General features: G+C 39.4%; 1 protein-coding gene across 7 annotated transcripts in view; it reads right to left on the reverse strand.

Annotated features, from left to right (window-relative positions):
- THRB (thyroid hormone receptor beta) overlaps nucleotides 1-15,470 on the reverse strand; it is a 169,084-nt gene that overhangs the window by 115,907 nt on the left and 37,707 nt on the right. For 4 of the 7 annotated variants that reach the window (XM_058021050.1, XM_058021059.1, XM_058021066.1 and 1 more), the window contains exon 2: nucleotides 10,362-10,391. The gene's annotated coding sequence lies outside the window, so the exon portion shown is untranslated. Of the gene's footprint in view, nucleotides 1-4,957; nucleotides 4,979-10,361; nucleotides 10,392-11,477; nucleotides 11,536-15,470 lie in introns of those variants that run through there. The other 3 variants (XM_058021074.1, XM_058021091.1, XM_058021125.1) reach the window with 3 other exon arrangements.

A 15,470-nucleotide genomic window follows, 5' to 3' on the forward strand; every position in this document is an offset into this window, starting at 1 on the left:
TAAAACAAAGCACAAGCCTTTCACAGTTCTTTCTAAAACTTCAGGAATCTTCCTCCAAATTCCCAGTGTTACTTTGACTTGCTTTGAAGACTAATTCTTTGCCAGAGGTGCTATATAATTGTTTATGTCTCATCTAACCTGAAGTGGAAGCTGAAATTCAACAAATAAATATGCAAACATCTCCTAGTGATTTGTACTTGCTAAATAAAATCCAAATGTTTATTGAGATCCTATTTAACAATTTCCCAATGGATGCATTTCTTGCAACAGCTTAAATGACAATAGGATCAGAAAGCAAACCATACAGGGCTAGGAAACAAAGATAAGTAAATTTGTTATGAAAAATATTGGAAATAGGACGCTTAGCAGGGAAATGTGACTGACTGGCTCAGCAATCAACTATTTGCCACACATTTACATCAAGGAAAAGCGTTTTTCCCACCAGTGGAAGAATTTAATTACATGGAGTACAGGGAAAAGAAAAGAAAGTCCTCTTTCACTGCTTTAGTCAAAGTGGTTATCTTAGAATACGTCAGCTGGACAAACCAAAAATCCCAAAATAAGATTAAAGGTAGTGTATCTTCACCTAGCAATCGGTAACTATGTGTTCCAGCCAGAGAAAACACTGGGAAAGCTACTGGAGGAGTTTTCCTTTGGCTCGGGGAACAGATGAGCAAGAGTTCTCCTAAGGCATTCCTTACCAAGCCAAAAGCTGTTAAATTCAGCGGCGGCTAAAGCAAGTTACAACACAGTCTGCTCCAGACTGTCTGGACAGAGCCAAGCTGCAGTATAATAACATTTAGGGGAAAAAGGGAGCGAGCAGAGAAAACATACCTTATGGTTTTATCCCAAGCATGAATCAGATTCATGGAGCTCTCTCAAGCAAGTCAGAATGTGGATGTAGAAAAGGTTTCTGCTTCAAGAGTGCTCACCTACAGAAGCACAGGTTTTACACTGGTATTTCCTAGTCTTTATTCAAACAATTTTTCAGTTCCCAAATAAGACTGACACTTTCTTTGGGAGATGATGCCACTTGCTGTTGTTGAGGAAGAGTTTTTCAGTCCAATAAATCACATCTTTCCGGTCGTGCATTCTTTCTCAATTAATAAAACTTTTTCTCTATGTCACTTTACCATCCCAAACATTTTGATCAAACCATTCTTACAGAACTGCTTTCTCTACGCCCCATTCCTGTGTGAAATATCTCACTTCATCTGTCCTTCCACATTTCTCCATGCCCATGGTTAATTTTCCTTTATTTTCTCAGAATTTCAGTTAAACCACATAAAATGGTGCATAAAGACTAGAGGGAACTTTACAAAGCCACTGAAGTGAAAAACAGGCTGGAATTCTGAATTAAGGACTGTTTTTTGGTCAGCTGTGCAATTCTAGCTCATTACATAAGAATGAGTGTAAAATCATTCTGCAGCTTCAAATAACTCCTATTTGTGTAATTTCCACTCCATTTAAGAATTAGTTGGAGCAACTGTACTGGCAATTTAAGGAAGGTTTTAAGGAAGGCAATTTAAAAAGGTTCTGAAACAAGGCCTGCAACATTATCAGAACCAGGATTGAGGAACCTGGTTAGGATCCTTTTCTGTGAGGGTGATGGGGCACTGGAAGAGGTTGCCCAGAGAAGCTGTGGGTGTCCAAACCCTGGAAGTGTTCAGGGTCAGCTTGGATGGGGCTTTGAGCCACCCAGCCCAGTGGAAGGTGTCCTTATCTTAGGCAGAGGGGTTATCTAGAAAAACTAGATAACGTCTAAGGTCCCTTCCAACCCAAGCCATTCTAGGATTTTATGATCCTATAAGAACAAGAAATGACTTTTTTCTCTTCTGTTATTATTTCATGTTCCTTTAATTATTTTATTTCACAGAAGCAAGGAATAATAAAATGTTAACATAATTATGAATGTTAGTACATTTTTACAGCAGTCTCGTGTTTAACCTCTGCCTCTTTCCATATGTGAAAGCTGCAACTATAACCAAGTTTTGGAAACAAAATACATCAAATCCTCCCACACAGAGCTGGAACACACCAGGGTCAGCCTGCCATTTTCCTACTGCCGACAGAACTTGCAGAAAGAAGTGAGCCCTCCCTGTCATTTTCACTTAGCTTTTGCTGCCAGCAAAGCAGGAGCTCCTCCTATAAATCTAAGTATTTTCCAGTCAATTTGTTCTCAGAAACGGAATTTCAGGCCAGAAAAAGCACAACATCCTGTACCTCAAGAAAATCAGAGCTGGTGAACACCTGCACTGTGGCTACTTACCTGGAAATCTTGATGCGTTAGTACTGTCACTGTATTTTAATGCAGCTCTACACTGAAAATTTTACTATCCTGTATGTCTTACCACTTCACAAACCCACTCTGTATCTGAAAACTTAAGGCTGTCTGAATCAGCCCCAGTCAGGGGGTGAGATTAATAGTGTCTATGGTTAGCATCTTAATATAAAGGAAATCAGAAATGTCAAAACTTGTCAAAACTGCTCAATAGTATTCTCTCTCTGTATTATATATCTACTACAGCTAAAGGACTGTGACAATTTTAACCTGACATCCTCAGAGTCAGCAAAAATTCAGTACTTTTCCTTGGTGACAGTCAGACATGGGAGGGAATGCTTTCCCTAATTTCTGGATGAACATTAGAGAAACTTGATGCCTTTCTCTGAGGTGCACATGCATTAAAGTTTCAGTTCAGAACACACAATTTCCTGCCTGAAATTGTATTATTTTACCTTTACTTCTCTTTGTTCTTTTTGGTGATTATTAAATCAAAGAAGGGAGGATTGGTTTTTAAATTAATTTGTGAAAGGACAATGAAAGATGCTGATGGCTAGAAGGATGGGAATGAGTTTTAACAGATCAAAAGATAGAGAGCACTAATGAGTAGATGCGTCCTGAAAGATTTTCTTAAATGCAAGCATGATGACAGTCTCAAGACTGATCCATTACAAATAGAGATCTGCCCATCATGGTACCAGGGAAGAGCTCTTACTGACTCTTGGGCAGAAAGGGAGAACAGCAGAAGGAGCCTCACTCAGTGGCTCACATTTGAAAAAAAAATGAAGTGGGCTCCATTTAGTCCACATGAGGAGCACAAAATCCAAGTGCTTGTCTCCCATCCTCCTGTCTGATGACGATCATGGGAGCTAGAGCTTTCTCAGGAGCCCACAGAGGGCTCATGGCATCCAAGGGCCAAACTCTGCTACTGTGCTTGACAGAGCAGCTGTCAAGGTAAGAAATATCCACTGCACACACATTCTGCATATTCTACAAATATTCTTATGTACTACAAAGTGAAGCTCCTGAATAAAGAGCCCAGTAGATGACATAAGATCGAGGAATTAGAAACTAAGCAGTAAGAGCAATTCTACAGAGTCACTGGACTGAGTGACTCAGCCATGCCAGCCCAACTCTGAGTGACTCTTAAGTCACAGAGTTGGGCTGGCATGGCTGAGGCAGCTTTGTGACTGTAAACAAAACATTTCAGGCTGCCTTTCTTATTTTTTTTTCTTTTTTCAGTGTAATTGTAACTGATCTAGTTCACCACACAATTCAAACCAATCAAACACAGATTCTCCTTGGGTTCTTTTCCATTTTTGGGGATAGGGGCTTTTTAACTTTGAGATAAAATATTTTCTGTCAGGAACAAAATCAGCCATCAATCCTGGCAGGCTGGACCTAAAATCCATTAAAAAAAATCTCTAAGATATGCATGCATTTTACTTTGAACTTCCTGCTAGATTCCATTTGCACTTACTTGAGTAAAAAGTTAGAACTTCCCTGCCTGCCTGAGGGAACCAAAACTATTAGTGCCGATTAAATATTTATTTTGTAGCAACATGAAATCTATCATGCTATAAAAAATTGTTTTGAATGATGCCTCTTGAGCAAGACTGTGACTTACAGCTTTCCTTTTTACTAAGCTAAACATTCCAAAAAAAAAAAAAATACAGCTGGTCCAAGAAAACTCTGTTTTGCTTTGGCAAAGCATCAGACAGCACCTTCTGGTTTGCCAACACAGGCAGAATCTTATCTAACTGTGGGATGTGCTTGGATTTACTACCTATTAGCAAAACTCTTAAGAAGCACTGAAAGGTTCCAGCCCCTTTTACGTATTCTCAGTCAAATCTCATTAACTTCATGCTCTCAGTTTGCACACAAAATGATGGCAGTCTTTTCCCACCTCTTAGGGAAAAATTAATAGGAGAGTGTTAAATCTCATGTTACAAGGACTTCATTACTTTTACAAGCCATGCTAAATAATTAAATGCACTTGTCAAATAACAGATTAGAGAAGATTTTGTGCCTTAGTGTATGTTGTTACTATCTTTTTACCTCAGTTGACGAAATAAAATCATTCACAGGGTCTCCTGCACAGCAACTGAAACCTTAAACTCAGAGAAGAGAAGAGCTGCAGGACAATTTAACATAGGATGTGATTAAAGAAAGAGAACTGGACTAAAGCCACAGATGGGGAAACTGAAACAATAGAACCAAAGCTTGCTCTGAGGATGGTGCTGAATGAGAATGACCTAGAAGCAAATCTAGCTAACACCATCTAGATCTCTAGCACCTTCTAGACAGGCTTTTGACCCTAAAGTGAGCAAAAAGGCAGAGAATACATATTGCTTATAGAGATTAGGACTAATATTATTCAGCCAACACTGACTTTTCCAATCTTTTATCCATGTTTTCACAGTAATATATTGGGGCAGGGGGGAGGCTTTGACTAGTGCTATCAGCAGGGTGCAGCCATCTGAAATATTCTGTAGTTAACCCATCTGTTCTGTAGATGTAGTGTTCCTCAGGTCTGAAATAGAGGGGCTATGGGCAAATGGGCAAAGGTCAAACAATTAGATAAGCCACCTACCCCTCCACCACATCCATAAGGCAAGGCCATTTCTGTAATGTCAAAGATGAAGAGAATTTCTGACACAGTGCACGTTGTCCTACCTGCTTCTCTTCTCCACAGGCAGGTCTCTGGAGCCCATTCCATCCAGTAAGACGATCCACACAGTCAAATGAAGCAGATGTAGTCAAATGAACAGCTGTCTCTCCTGCTGATGGGAATCAATCTGTTTGGCCACCCTGGCAATTTTTCAGATGCACTTTTCGAAAGGTTACTCAAACCCAAAAATTGTACAGCTGCAAATCCCTCTGGTAGCAGCCAGACATATGCTGTACCAGCCTGCTGCTACCAGAGCCTCATCCAGTCTCCCAGGGCTGCAGCACACAGCAGGATCTGCTGCCCTGAACATCCCTGTGATGTTCAAGTTGGACTCTGTCAACGAGCACATACACGCAATCTGCTATTTTTTAAATGCACTGGTCACCAAAAGCCACATTTCCATTAAGTGGGAGAGAACATTCCTGATGCTCCCGTTCTCTCACGGCAGCAGAATTTCCCTGAATCTACATTTTTGGAGAGTTCTGTAACAGTGAGCACAGGACGCTTAACTCTTATCTGAGCAGACATTGCGAGCACAGGGCTAAGCACCAGGTACTTCTTTACACTCACTTGTGCTCCAAGCTAGCATGTGGATTTAAAAAATTTAAAAACCAGTAGTATATTTCTCTCTTGGAAGAGAGCACCAAGTTACCCAGGCAAAATTGTGGATTCTCTATAGGGGTTATTAAGTAAACAAAGTGCAGGAAACAAGACTGAATAGCTTTCAAATGCAGTAAAACTGAGCTTTTAAAGCAAGTGTGGTTCTTAGATACAAACAATGAATTTGGGACTAGCAGCGCACTGGAGATGTGCCAAAGGAACTCCCCAGACCTCAACACAACTGCTCTTTTCTGTCATCTGGAATGCTTTTACAGCATTAATTGCCTGGACAGAAAGAAACGCCAAGGAAACCCTCGGTGATAACCAAAGTCAATTTTGCAGGCCTGTGTGCTGCTGTCCAGTAGAGGCACTTCTTCTGTGGTAGAAAAGACTGTTTTCCTTTACATTAAATGACTTAGCTATGAGCTTTCACATGGAAGGAAATAGCAGCGATATGATGTCTCAAATACCTTACTAATGGAGAGGGCAATTTTCTTCCATGGCACTGCCTTCTCCATTCCTTTTCAGAACTGAAGTATCCATTAAGAGTGACTCACTGGTTGAAAAAATATGTGAAAAAGAGACATCCTGAAGTTTGTTTTTAAATACTCTCCACAGTCAGTATTACGGCTATCAGGAATTTGTAAAATCCATAGGCATGTATTATACTTTCAAGAGACGTAGTACAGAAGAAACCCTCATGCTAAAAAATCACAACTATTATTGCATGGCAACCAAGCAAACATTTGATTCCTGACTAACCAAAGTCTTCTCTCCTTTCACCACAGCCATGAATCCCTAACCTAATAGCAAGGGTAAATAACCTTTCCTTATCTTTTTCCAGCATATTGTCCTCTTTCCCGGATGTCCAGGAAAGCAGGTGTTGCCTCCACATGGAGGGACACAAACTTATTTACCTCAACCGCCTTACTTTGGTTTATCAAACACAATGGTATCTCTCTTCTCTACTTTAGTTTTTCTATTGTTTAGTCCAGTATTTTTTCAGGTCTAGGCTGCCATGTGTAAACCATAAGTACAGAGTCCAGGGAGGGAGAGCAGTAGGGAGGTCAGGTACCAAGTGCAAACTACGCGCTGTCAGGTTGGGTATCAGGTATTCTGGGAAAAAAATCTTCTAATATGCCTGGGCTCACTCTTGAATTTACCCTAGATAATTTTACAGAAAAGCTTTTTCATAGATCTTTCTACAGAGCCAGAATTACATGAAAACTTTCCTGAGTAAGTTTTTATCCCCACATACAGCCAGGACAATTCTTAGCTGTTCTTCCTGTCATGCTGCTGTGGAATTACACTAGACATTCCTCTAACAAAAGCTATGCAACCTAGGGCGACATAATTCTGAGCTCAAGTTGATGGATTTTTTCATTTGCAAGACTTTGCACAGTAATTCCTGATTAATTCTGAATGTTGAAATTAATGAGCTTATCAAAGTAAGCTATTCTTGTAAAGGCTATTCTTGTTCACCATTGTGTTTTGTATTTCTTCTGGTATAAAATTACTTTTTGATATATTTTAATCTCTTTTCTATTAAAAGGATCTACTACCTCTTACCCAGTAAGACAAGAATACACTTCCCTGTAGCTGAAGAGAATTAAAAGATGAGTGTCCTCCACTCTCACTATTCCATGCACATCCCGGAGCAAACATACAAGTTACTACTTTTTCAGTTTTGGGGAAAGCAGATTCTTTTATCCTAGGAATTCTACATAATCTGCTAATAATGTTCCCTGCCCTTTCTGCTCATAGGGATATTAAGAGTGGTTATAGAAGATCCTGTGTTAAAGACAATGGAATTATGCTCACTGAGCAACGGAAGAAAATTCTGAACTCCTTCAGGACTTTACTTGTAACACAGAAGGGATTCAATAAGCTTTATAGAATAATTATTAAATTTCACTGAACACAATAAAAAATGCAAACCACTAAATAAATCAGGTATAATATCAGAAGATTGGGCAGAAGGATGCATTTATGGGCTGATCAGACAGAGCAGGAGGTGGCTCAGTGTTGGTGCCCAGGGCTGAAGCACACAATGCACAAGCTCAGCGGCGCTGAGTACCCACCTCAGCATCTCTGCTCTCTGCAAGGATCTGCTCAAAGACTTTTCAACTTCTCACCACTGAAACAAGAGTGACCTGCTCCACCTCAGATTTTGGAAATTCTGTGGCAGGCTGTACCACATAAGAGCCTTTGTTGGTGGAGATGTGGATTTAAAAGGCCTGGAGGAACTCTTATGGTAATCTGGTCTGACTTCCTGCCTGGCACAGCCTGTAATACCTCATGCAGCAATTTCTTCACAAAGCACAAGAACTTGTAACTCTACTAGAAGATATTTCAGAACCAGATCTAATCTTGATTTAATTACTCCAAGTGATCTACCACATTCCTTTCTAAGCGTTTCCAGTGGTTAATTACACCCACGGTATCGTAATTCCAACGTGAACTCCTCTTCCTTATCTTGCCATGGTTTTGTCTGTTGGAGCCCTATCCCATCTCCCTATACTGATATTTTTAGATACTAACCACATCACACCTCAAACTTCTCTTACCTGAGATAAATAGTTTGCCTGCTTGGCAAACCTAAACAGGGATTCCTGAGTCAATTGTGCAGCATCTGTGGTGGTGTATTAGAGATAGCTTTTGACTAAAGAGACTAAAAGAGAAAAGTCAATTCAAATGCAAGGGGAAGGCACCAAACATCTTTAACAAGCTTTTCCAGCTTCTGCAGCACCCATTTGTATGACCTGGAAATTTGGGATGAACAGCACTGTGACCTGCATAGCTTCATTTTCAGCCTAACTGAAAATTTCTAGCTCAAACTGGATCAGTAGTTACTAACCACTACTGTTAACTTAGATATAAAAAGATGGCTGATGGCAGGTGGTTTTCTACTGCCCATATGTCAAATCACATAAAAATGACCTGGTACTTCTGCAGGCACTGCCAAGGCAGAAATCCAGGAGTGAGCAATGTATACCTTAAAATACTTCCAGCTGTGACTTGGGTAAACAAAATAAGTAAATTTCCACTACTGCTGTCATGCTATATTACTTAGGCATATTACTTAGGGATTTGTGTTACTGTGGCCTTCAGAGGCTCCACATAAGGCTCCCTTGTGTTAGCTGATCACCTACAGACACAGTGAGTTTAATTCGTTTCTGCAACGTTTGCCAGGTGCTTGTATGGCTGAATCCTGGTAAAGAGACAGAAGGAGGACTTGTGTTCTTCCTGGATCATGGATGCTGATGAGATCAGTGTACAAAGACTGCTCAGAATTAGAATTTCTTCTGGCATTTACTAAATCCCTGCGCTACCCATGTGGTTCTCAACACATTATAAAGTTCCTTAGCTTCATTAGCCCTGTTACAGAAGGGTGTTCAGTCCTTCTCCTTCTTTTTCCCCCTGATTGGGGGAAAAACAGCAGCATCTTGCTGTCTCAGAGATGTATTACATAAGCACACACCTTTGTAGCTGCAAATAGATGCACATACTCTCCATGTACCAATACAAAGTAAGAATTGCAAAGATAGTCTGCTATTAACACCACCATTTGTTATGACACCTCATTACTTTTTCACAACACTACTGTTTTTTCCATTAATACTTCACATTTCTACTCACTTGCGGTTTCTAGCAGTTTATATTTTGCATAGCTTAAATGCCTTTTTTTTTTGAGCCTCCCTCTTCCCTATTCCAAGAATGCCCCTCTGCAAACCAGGAACACAGTTTATGCAGACATATCAACTTTTATTGATGTTAACAGCTTTTAAAAAAATTTCTTATGAACACACTTCCATTTGGAAGTCATTTGACTTGAAATAGGTGTATGAAATCCAGCTAACAACTCTGCAAAATTTTACTTTAACCACTGATGCGAAAAACCAAACCAGGCAAATACAGGAGGAAAAAAACCCAATAGTCAACAATACTTCCCTTCCTTGGAATCCTGAGAATGATTATTATAATTGAAATATTAATTGTGACAGAAAAGTAATTATGTATTTTTGTAATGCTCTGAACAGGTTCATACTTCAGCTGCCTGTCAGAACAACTTGCTATTGTACACCTGGTTTTGTTATTCGACAGCGATGCTTCATTTTCTAGGTGACACACCACATGAATGTCAGCATCCTCACTAGCAATGGAAGAAATGGAAAGATAAAATCACTTTTTTAACATCCAATACAGTTCATTAGTATATGGAAAGACATTCTTCTGCCTTTTGCTCATCTAGCAGATGACTGAGAGTCCATTTACAGAATGCAGCTGAACTATGTTATATATAAGGGGAAATATTCACTCCTAGAAGAGTTCACCCCTCCTTTATTTATTGAACTACATAATTCGTAAACTCCCACCACCACACCTCAAAAACCAAAAATCTGTGACCAAGCTACTTATTTTATCAGCACATTCTCTAATGTTTCATTTTCAAACTGGAAGAAAACAAAGATTTTCATTGACTGTGTAGTGAAAACTATATCATCTGCTGACAAATAATTACCCGTAAATTCCTCACACACAAAAAGAAGTTTCCAAATCTATGAAGGCATCTTATTTTGATTAAAGACCAAATAGTGCTTCAATAACAACAACCACAAAAAAGTTAAATATTGTTAGACTCATTCTCTTCCTTTTTTGTGCTTCGACACACTGACACAAACTGGGATCTACTAGTGAAATGTGAAACCTACTGGTCCAGGATCTAGCCTAAAATGCTGAGTATATTTGTTAAAATTATCTCAAATTAACTTGAATATCTTACTAAAGTGGAATAAAAAAAATTCTTACCTTGTTAGAGCTTCATTTTCTGTTCTTTCACTGAAAAGAGTAAAGAAATCTGTATTAAAGATCCATTTGGTTAAAAGAACCTTCTGAAGTAACTATTTCAGTTTCGCTTCAATTAACACCAAAACTAAAAGGTTCTTTTTACATAACTGCAGTAAGTCTCTGTTTTTTTGCAGGGTTAATCATTCTCAACACTCTGGAGTGGATGCCTTTATTTATTTGCCATCTTAATTAGCTGTTCTGAACAACCATTTCAAATGCTTTGGAAATATCAATACAAACAACTGGTCTCATCAATTCACCACCTAACTTACAGGCTGATTAGACACATTCAGTAGGTTTATTTTCACTTCAAGCTCTATCTCATGAACAGTATTTGTGTTTGTGTTGCCAATATTTTTATTGGACATTTGGTATTTTCTAGTATAGGATGGGTTTCATTGCAGTATGCCCATTTAAAGAGTTCCTCAGCCTGGAAGGTTTTTTTAAAAGTAGCTATTTTCTGCTCAAACCCCAAACAGGTAGGGTCAGTGGCAGTTTAGAAGAATGAAAGCATCAAGCAATTTCAATAAACACCTACTTCAACTCAGCTGCTCTGAATGACACATTTGTCAACAATCTACCAACACACATCACAAAATCAAAAACCAAAAAAGCTTTAAGAGTATTCTGGGAAAGTTCAGGCATAACTCAGAACAATCAATGAATGGTGAGGCATGCAAAAATATTCATTAACCTTTTATTTCTTCATTAGTTTTTTTCAGTCCTTTAAAACCAGGGAGAACTATCTGCAAGCATCTATCTGCATTATAGCTGAGGACTGGATTCTGGTAACTCTGTAGTAAATGGGGGTTTTTTTGTCACCAATGCATGCAAGAATAAAATAACACTTTTTCTTATTTCATTTTCTAAATTAGCATAATATATAGCATGAAATAGAAAACAAAAAAGCCAAGTCTAATAAAATCTGACAATTATTAGCAGTATTTGTTGAAAAGCAGAGAAAATAATGCTGAGTCACAGGCAAAGCATCTCAACCTCTAGCACTTTCTGTACACTTCATTAGCCATCAGTCAGTATGGTTAGAGATTTACAGATGAAGAGAAAACAAGGAGAGACCTCGTTCATCTTTGCCAAGGACAAATTCGAAGCTTGTCCTCAAAGCATGCAATCAATGCAATGGTTGAAGAGATGGATTCTCTTCACTGCTCTGCAGTGAAAATACTGTGATTTGGGGGACAGCAGGGTTCAAACAGAGTCTTCTAGGAATGAATCTGTCAATCTGAGGGAAACAAAGCCGAAGAGATTAGTAGAAGTGCGTCTTCCCTTCATTTATGGTATGGTCACCTGATATTTTTGAGAGACCTATAAAATGAGACTGCTTCACACATGGAACAGGTAAACTTACAGAGAGACATTCCTGGAGTGCAGTAAAACACTGGATTAACCACCTGTTTGAGAAAAGCCATGAGATCCCATTTTTATGAGTCAGCTCATGAGAGCTGACATTTACAAAGTGATTTCCCACAACAGAGTACCTGCACATGTTACCTTTAAGGGAAGAAAAATAACTATAAGGTCACTTTATTTAGTCAAACATAAAATCCTCATAGGTTTAATTTTTCTACAGCTCCCACGATAATCAGCTATTGAAAAAATACATCAGTACCAGATTAGTTCACATTTACCTGTCTGGCTACAGGTGTGGGTCACCCATAAAAAGTAATTTAAGAAAGATTTTGCACGCAGAAATCAAGGGACAGAACCAGTAAGCATTTTATCACTGGATGCTATGCAGGGTTTCAATAGGATTGAGTGGGATTTATTACAGCACGAGCCAAATCCTTCTTAGTTTTCTCATGCAAAACACCCATTGAAGCTAGCCAGAGTGCAACTGAGGACATATTGCATCCCTGATTCTCTATTACTCACCTGTCACAATACTACCGCGCTCCACAGCACCAAGTTTCTGGGAACAGAATGTTTCTTTCTGGGAAGGGATAGGAGTACCTTACAGGCTAGCCTGTTTTAAATATAAAGCAGGTACAGAAGCAAGTCTGAAGAAGACTAAAAGTCATCTTGGACTTGTGACAAGATCCACAGTTTCAAAGAAAAGTATTTCTATGCTAGAAACACTCACAGTGCAAGCTGCTTTGAAGCATATTTAACGCATCCTACATACTTTTAAAAGAAGAATGAAAGCTTACTTTGGCAGGGTTTATGACTCCCAGAAAAAAAAAATATCAAAAAACCGAAAAAACCACCCTAACATGCTTAAAAAAAACCGATTTGCATAAGTTTTCCTTATCTGATCTAGCTCCTGATAACAGGACAAGCTTTAATGAGGGCCATGAGCACCTCCCATCACAAGTTCTTATGGGCTCTGCTGCCTGTCTCAGCAGACATTTGTTCAGAGGACCAATTACTATCTCCATCAGGTAGCAAGAAGCTTCTAGCCTGAGAAAATCTGGCTTTTATCCAAGTGGAGATAACCTCCCCTCCAGTGTGCCCAAAACAACACTGGATAAGTGAGGTGCAAGCATTCAGTGGTCCCTGCAGAAGACTTACTGGGTTTCCTGCTTTATCTGCCTCGGACACCTTGGCAAAGAATTTAAAATTAAAATATATCTCCTGTTAACTGCCTTCAAGCTTAAAGCCTACTGCTTAGATGGAGGGGGAGAGCGCTACAGGGAAAAAAAAAAAAGTAAAAAAGTGAGGACATTTACATTGCAATATTCAGATGTGTCATCTTGCTAAGCATATGCCTCTTTACAGTAAAAACCATACTTGTTGCCAGTCACCAAATGTGTTAACTTTGGACAGACTCTAGGAGGATTCTACCAGACTGCCTCAAAGGCACATCAGTACCATTAAGTTAAACTAAGTAGACAACTGTCCACACTCAGTGACAAGAGGCCCTGTAAATTCATCAGGGTATTTACAATTATCCTTTCAGTCCCGGTACCAAAAAAAAAAAAAAAAAAAAAGAGAGAAAAGAATTGTAAATATTTTTTCAAGTTCCATCTTTTTCAGAACAACTTATGAACCTTCTCAGTTTTATAAATACTATCATTAACACTAAAAAAACTACTGATAGAGATTGTTAAAATAATGTACTTTGCTACTGAAGCTGTTCATGATTTTTCTTAAGGAAAATTCACCACTGACTTGCTGAACCACAGGAAACCAATACTGCTAAAATGATCAGGCAGCAGAATAGACGTAGATGAAAATTTCCTACTTTAACATAGAGAAAATTCCTGACTGCATGAAGTTGTCCAAGTAAAAATGTTCCTTTTTCATTTCAGTCATTATTTCACCTTTTTTTTGTTGTATGCTGTTTAGCAGAAACTGAAAAACTGAAAATAACTTGTCATTAACTAAAGTATGGGTTTAATCCCAAAAAGGAATACACACAATTAGCTAAAACAACTTATTTTCATATGATCCAATACTTATCCAGTACACAGTAGGAGAAAAGACATCCAAGTGCTCTTCAGAAAATTTAGATATCAAGTGTGTATTCTGCCTGAGTCTTTGAACAGCTATCAGATTAGGGATGAGAGCAGTACTTTTCTTCTTATACTTTTCTTCTTATCCATCAAATCCTATTCATCCTATTAAAACTTACTTTCAAGCTCCTCACACCCATCACAGACATCTTCATTTGGAAAAAAACCTGAAGTTACCAAAAGATAGCATCTATTCAGTCCTCCAGACAGAATCACCCCAGAATTTATTTCACTTTACTTTTTTAGTCCCTGCAGGATGCTCTGGTGTTCAGAAGTCCACAAAGAGACTGATTGAACAAACTCACTACAATTTCCTTTTTCACAAAAGATCCCAGAAAGCCACCCAGGCCTGGAAAAGCCAGAGAGTTCTCATTCCGTCAGAGCCAAGGAAGGAAAAAGAGAGGAGTGGGGGATGAGCACTCCCGACCAGGAGATAAATTCGTTCTTAAAGCTGCTCCAGTAAGTTTGGCTTTCAGTTCTTCTGTTTAGCAGCTCCCAGTCAGAATTAAAAGCATGACAGTGGAGGTGGAATAAAAAAGAACAAAAACGTAGGGGAAAGAAAAGGACAGCAGGGAAAAATCTCACTGACCTCCCTCAGCAAAGCTCTTCCTCAAGATGCAAGGAACTCTGCTGGCACAGAAAGTTAATTTAATTCTTCCTGCCCCACCAGTCTTGACTCAAGGCCATTTGATTTCACAGTTCCAGTATCTGCAGTAGTTAACAAGCCATGCCATGCACTCTGCAGAGTGAAAAGCCATGACTGCAGCATGCCAAAGTCTAATCTGTAACAGGCATTCCCAGTCCTGGAACTCCACACAGCGCGCCTTGGACTGCTCGGCGCTGCGAGGCACCCAGTGTGCCCAGCCTGAGCCCTGGGACCCAGGGATGCATCCTGAGAATGCATCCTGAGAGTGTTCACCACCAGTGCAATGCTAATCACCATCAGCATGCAGGTATAGGCTCTCTGCAGGATAAAAGGGCAGAAGAAAGCCTGTGTTTAGGTTGGACAGCAAGAACAAGACCATAGCTGGGAGGCAGAAAACCCATAAAATCGCTCCACTTAAAACATACATACAGATTAAGAATTAACCACTGCTGCCAAAAAACTGCACGTAGCCCCACCCACAGCTATACCTGCCTTTGCAGGGACTGCCAGATGTAAGTGGAATATGTGCTCTGCTGCCCCACTAGCATGACCAACCAAGAGCCACCATCTCACATCTGTCCTACTCCCCAAAAAAGTGCCCAAGAAAGAGTCACCATTTATTATTGCTCTTGATGACTGGCTGTCATAGCAATCAAGGGCATCAGTGATTTTTTTGGAAGCTAGTCATCCTCCTCGGTATAAGAAGTCTTGGCATCAGCCAGGTAGCCTGACCCAACTGTTGAGAGATGGAATAATGTGGAAACAAAAATAACCATTGCTACTGCTGTATGTTTGTTCAGACCATACTAAAGAGCTCAAAGCTGCTTTACAGAAAATGCAACTGATGAGTCCACAGACAGTAATGTCTGCAGTCCTGTTTTGTCAACATTTCCATTACAATTCTCTGCTTTAATGAAGAAGTAACAAGATTAAATACTCTTTGGCTAGCAGACC

Source organism: Melospiza georgiana, chromosome 1 (assembly GCF_028018845.1).
Source record: "Melospiza georgiana isolate bMelGeo1 chromosome 1, bMelGeo1.pri, whole genome shotgun sequence".
Classification (NCBI taxonomy): Eukaryota; Metazoa; Chordata; class Aves; order Passeriformes; family Passerellidae; genus Melospiza; species Melospiza georgiana.